General features: G+C 44.5%; 1 non-coding gene across 1 annotated transcript; it reads right to left on the bottom strand.

The window, feature by feature from the left end:
* Positions 1-4,513: 4,513 nt before the first annotated feature.
* On the bottom strand, positions 4,514-4,586 carry trnav-aac (transfer RNA valine (anticodon AAC)). Its single transcript has one exon. It is a non-coding gene; the product is annotated as a tRNA-Val (tRNA).
* Between the last annotated feature and the right edge of the window lie 1,414 nt (positions 4,587-6,000).

The following is a 6,000-nucleotide window of genomic DNA, read 5'->3' on the forward strand; positions in this document are numbered from 1 at the left end:
TCGGGCCATTTACGCCGGGACGCATCAGAAGAGGCAAAAAGAATTAAAGACAACCCTTTACTGCAGGACAAGTCAACACCTCAAAGAGAAGATCTGGTCAAGTTGAACGCCCGTTCTGTTGTGTTACATAGAGGAGGGGATGTCTCTGACAAGCAAGAGGTGTTGGGAGAATGCATTCTTCAGTTCGGCAAGTACAAGGGCAAGTCTTTCAAGTGGTTATTAGAGAATGATGTCAGCTATGCTTTGTACCTGTCCGATAAGGTTGAGGAAGAAGAACAGGCTGGGCAGTTCAACCCAGAGGGTCCATGCAAGGATAGCCTCATTTCCTTTCTTGAGTATTCAAGAAGCTTCAAGGAAATTGAAGATTTTAAACAGTATCTGTCTCAAAGGCCAGACGCAGTGCCAGTTTTGACAGAGGATGACAATACTGTTGGATTTGGATCCAGAGCACAAGACACTTGGAGGAAGATTTGGGATACCAGGGCAGACGGATATGCTTTCTTTATAATGAGGCAGAAGTGTGTGCCAGGCAGCAAAATGTACAATTTGCAGCAGTATCTTTTAAAACAGCAGCAAAAACAGATGACCAAAAACACTCCTCCGATGCCCTCACCATCAGCTTCCGCTGCAAGACCACCTGTTCCTTCCATTACTGACTCTGATCAGCCTGGTGAGTTAATAAAATTCATGCAAGTTTGCTTATATTGATTCTTAAAGCCTGCCTAGCTACTGATGCATTTGTCATATTTTATAGTAATGGAGGAGGATGAAGAACTGGAGAGGATGATGCTGAGTATTTCTCCAACAAAATATCTCACACAGCTGAGTAAGTAAATCAAGTATTGTGTCATGTGTGTTATATATACCCATGTCAAATTCTTATAAAATTGGTATAAAATTGTACATACTGGAGAGAAACCATTCAAATTATAATGCCTAATTTTTAGGATCATCTGCAGCCACAGGATCCACAGTCTTATCTACAACAGGTTACTTTACACATCAGTTTTGGAGGCTTATTCGGTTACATACAGACTTATCCTCCATTTCTGATTTTTAATTATCTTATTTGTTGTTTTGGCAGTGTTCTTGCCTGTTCTAAAAAACATGTTCTTTTGTTCTAACTACTGTTAAGGTTTGAATATACCAGTGGTGAGGGTGAGTGCACTTCATGAATTGTATGCATGCTATTTAAACTGTTTTTATTTGTTGTGAAAAAGTGGACTGTTTACTTACAGACATTTGAACATTATCAGAATGTGCATTACTAGAATAAATAACAAAATACATAGAATAAAATAATAAATAACGATTAGTCATTTAATGTAGTCAAGACAATCAAATACATATCATGTACATTCAGTGTTTTAATATGTTTTTAATTTCCTCCCTGTGCTTTTCCTTGCAGCTCTGCCGCAACTTCCATCAACATCAGCTCCTGTGTGTAGGCCTTCTTCACAGGGTGAAGGCTTTATACCACCTCAAGCAGCACAATCAGCACCTCCACCTGCACCAATGCCGTCTGCACTGACTGAAACCCCTGTTCCCAGCTACTTGAACAAAAAAAGTAAAGACAGTTAAACACACGAGCATTAAATGTGTTATACACGCATATATATATATATATGCATTTATTTCCTTTGCTTTGTGTTCCGTGCAGTTCTGACACAGCTTTCACCACTATCACATGCAGTCTCTAGTTCTCCCAATCCACCAGCTCCTGTGTGTAGACGTTCTTCACAGACTGATGGCTCTGTACCACCTCCTGCAGCACAATCAGCACCTACAGCTCCTGCATCAATGACGTCTGCACAGACGGAAGCACCTGTTACTAGCTACTTGCAAGATATTAGCCACTGGAACTGCTCTCTTCATCAAAGAATTTGGATGAAAACAGAGATGGAGTCCATGGGGCTCTGGCCAGGATCACACCCAGTAAGACACCTAATGAATATGGTCTCCTTGTGGCGCTATCCACCTCAGCCTGAGCTTATAGAGACAAACATGGGCCTTCCGTCACCAAAGTACTTCCAGCTCCATCCCTTTTTCATTTGGAAACCTGAGCACAGTATAAATGAAAGGCTTAGAAACAACTACATCCTGCCCTGTCTCTACAGCTGTCCAAATCCTCATGTTGTGTCCTCAGGTGTGGGAAGACCCCGAGTGATCCTTGGCACTAGTGGGCAATATTACATCCTTGCTTCACGTCTGTGCTGTAAGGCATGTAAAAAATACTGGTTCGCTGATAAACCTCAGTGGGTGGACATGCTACCACAGCGATTCAGAAACATCTTGCCAACCTTCCTCACCCATAAGAAGGCAATCTGTAAAACTGTGATGGATGAACTGAGGCGCTCTGGAAAATCCCCTAATGACATGGCCAACCAGCTGTCTGAGGTGCTTCGCCTTAAGTTTGAAAGAGCCCACCTGGCATACCTTCTCATTGTGCAGAACGTCAGGGATGCTGAAGCAGGGCTGTATGGCCAGGAAACCATCACAGGAGCATTGAGGAAGGATGACACACCTGCTTCGTTTGGGGGTTACGAAGATACTGATGGGTGGCATGGGGTGTCTGTGTCTGCACATTATCTGGTGGAGTGCCTGCTTCAGGAATATCACCGGCAAGAGGCAGCTCTCACTCAGCTCCTTCAAGGAACTTTTGGACAGGTGTTCAGATCAGATCACACACGCAAAGATGCTAAAAAAGTGACCCTCTCATCTGGCACAATGTCATCCTACGCTGTGATGAACGAGAACTGGATGATCCTGTCCTGGGTGATGCTGCAGTCTGAGAGTGAGCAATCCTTGACGTCAATGTACTGTGGGATGGCCAATCGCTACAGTGCTGCTGGCATATAGGGGTGGTGATGTCGCAGTGGATAATACACATGCCTTTGGTGTGAGAGACCGGGGTTCGAATCCACTGCGCGACACCAATGTGTCCCTGAGCAAGACACTTAACCCCTAGTTGCTCCAGAGGCGTGCGAAATATAGCAATTGTAAGTCGCTTTGGATAAAAGCGTCAGATAAATCTTGTTCTATAACCAAGATGGCGCCGCAGATGGCTGCCTCGGTGTGGAGCTTTCCATACCCAAGGCCAAGTACCAGTGGGTGGACAGGTAAGAATAATCACATCTCATCACACATCACATCAAGATGTGTAAGCAAAGGTAATGAATACATTAAAATGTATTTCCCTTTTATGTACTTAGGGACTGCTGTGCTGCTTTCAGAGTGATGGACCCAGGACAGTATGAGCACCAGCAGTGGGAAGCTTGGAGGACCACTGAAGCTACTGTGGCAGAGGTTACATCAGGAAACCTCAAGAATGTAAATGCCGCTTGCCAGAAGTACAATGAGGACATGGTGGTTAAACTAGACTTGTTTAACTGTATGCGGCGATTCACCAGGGAATGTGTTTCGGAGCACCATCCTCTGTATAGCTCGTTCTGCCAGTTCCTCTCTTCTGCCTTCTCTGTAGTAGATCAGAGTGACCTGGAGAAACTGAGGAACGCATACAAGTTCTGTGGAACTGAGCCTGCTAATCCCACAAAGCAGCACATCAGAGCGCACTGCAGGACAAAAGTGCCACATCCTAGAGAGCTGGTCCAAAGAGTGGAAGAAGTACTTCACCATTTCCATCTTGCAAAGGATCCCAACAACATCTTCCTTTTTAAACCCTCAATGCTAAAATTGTGGTGGATTCAGCGTATCCACATCCTTAGAGGCTGCCTGAGTGACCCTGAGGTGGAGGAAGGAATCCTCTACAGACATGGTGGAACGCTACAACTGAATCATGTCAAGGGTGAAGGAGCTGCTATGGCCATCTGTATCCCTGTCAGAGGCACTTCACAGCAAGAGGGGTTTCATTTCCACCAGGCTCAGTGGGTAACGGGTAATCGCGTCTCTCCTGAGCTGTTCCTGGCGCAGGGTATGACTGGTGTCGCACGCTGGAATTATCAGCGGCTGGTGGACCTGAAACAGCCTGGGCTTGTCTTACCTGGAGTGTTTGACCCTGTTTTGATGTTGGAGTTAAACAGGGCATCTATAAGAGTGACTGGGCAACCCAAATATCCAGCCTTCCACATCTCCAGCTGGGACACAATAGAGAGGTTTGGCCTACAATATGTGGAGCCAGGCTGTCGACCTGTGCCTCTTGACTTTGACAAACACAAAAGCAGGAAGACAGACCTAGAGATGCAAGAAGCGTCTTCATCTGGCACTCAGTTCTCATTTCCATCTCAGGTAAGCCTTTAAAGTTCTTTGATAACAGACTTTTTATTAAAAAACAAGTACTTTATAATTCTCGCTCGCATATTACACTAATTTTGCTGAATTTCAGAAATGCTTAGAGGATTCCTCTTCTGCTGAGACCGCTCTTGCTGCTGAACCAGAGGCCACCCCCCAGACTTTCATTTTTCAATGTTTTTCTACTCCGAGTGCTGTGACAGTGAAGGAAAAAACATCTGAGGAGTTTCTTTTAGATGCAGGTAATTATATTATTCTGTTATACTGTTTCTGCTCGGTTTAGAACCAAGGACCTTTCGCGTGTTAGGCGAATGTGATGACCACTACACTACAGAAACCTATTGTTGAGACGGTTGTGCTTTTTAGAAGATGGCTCCTTCCCATAATCTGCCCTGCAAGCAGTGTGACAGTCTGTAAATTTCACAAACAACAGAACAGAGGTCATTCGGCACACACCTAGTGTCATTGGGCATGGCAGTCTGCCTACAGCTCCTTGGTACGATGGCCTTCACCTGTCTTAAAAGTAAGGGTTTTGTAGCGAATTGCAGCATTTATATTTAACATGCCTCCACTTGTTTCCACCCAATTTTGAACTGAGGACCTTTTGCATGTAAAGCGAACGTGATAACCACTACACTACGGAAACTTGGTTTGGATCTCATTCCCACCTCTTCTAGCGAAGCGACTTTTCGCGTGTGAGGCGAACGTGATAACCACTACACTACAAACACGTCTTCAGGTTGCAGACATAAATCTTTAGGTGCACGCTTATTAAAAAGCATATAAAGGAAATGAGCGGTGCACCCACTTAGCGTGGCAAACAGTTTAAATTTTCTGTCAGAATCCAACCACTGTTTCGAACCAAGGACCTTTCGCGTGTTAGGCGAACGTGATGACCACTACACTACAGAAACCTATTGATGGTTTATGTGCTTTTTAGAAAATGCCTCCTTCCCATAATCTGCTCTGCAAGCAGTGTGACAGTTTATAAATTCCACAAACAACAGAACAGAGGTTATTCGGCATGGCAATCTCCCTACAGCTCCTTGGTACGATGGCCTCCACCTGTCTCAAAAGTAAGGGTTTTGTAGCGAATTGCAGCATTTATATTTAACATGCCTCCACTTGTTTCCACCCAGTTTTGAACTGAGGACCTGTCGCGTGTAAAGCGAACGTGATATCATGGCATGTGCTTTTTAGAAGATGGCTCCTTCCCATAATCTGCTCTGCAAGCAGTGTGACAGTCTGTGAATTCCACAAACAACAGAACAGATGTCATTCGGCATGGCAGTCTGCCTACAGCTCCTTGGTACGATGGCCTTCACCTGTCTCAAAAGCATGGGTTTTGTAGCGAATTGGAGCAGTAAATTTAAAATGCCTCCACTTGTTTTCCGCCCAGTTTTGAACTGAGGACCTTTCGCGTGTAAAGCAAACGTCATAACCACTACATTATGGAAACTTGATTTGGACGTCAGTCCCACCGCTTCTAGGGTACGCTTGTTCAAAAGCGACTGAAACTATAGACTGCCCAGTGTTTTTAACATGGCAAAAAGCTGCTAATTTTGTTGGCAGACTGAACATCTTATATTACTGTACAGGAAACCTCAATGGTCATTTGTTTTATTTTTGTCCTTTTCTAAGAGATTAAACCACAAACATCCCTGCAAGTGTACTGACCTGCTCAACAGAAAATCGCATACGAAATTTTTGCAAAAACCACCCACAGTTTCCGCCCAGTTTCGAATTGGGGAC

The sequence above is a fragment of the Siphateles boraxobius genome, unplaced genomic scaffold (assembly GCF_051911475.1).
Source record: "Siphateles boraxobius isolate OS27281-9 unplaced genomic scaffold, OSU_SipBor_1 63, whole genome shotgun sequence".
In the NCBI taxonomy this organism is placed as follows: Eukaryota; Metazoa; Chordata; class Actinopteri; order Cypriniformes; family Leuciscidae; genus Siphateles; species Siphateles boraxobius.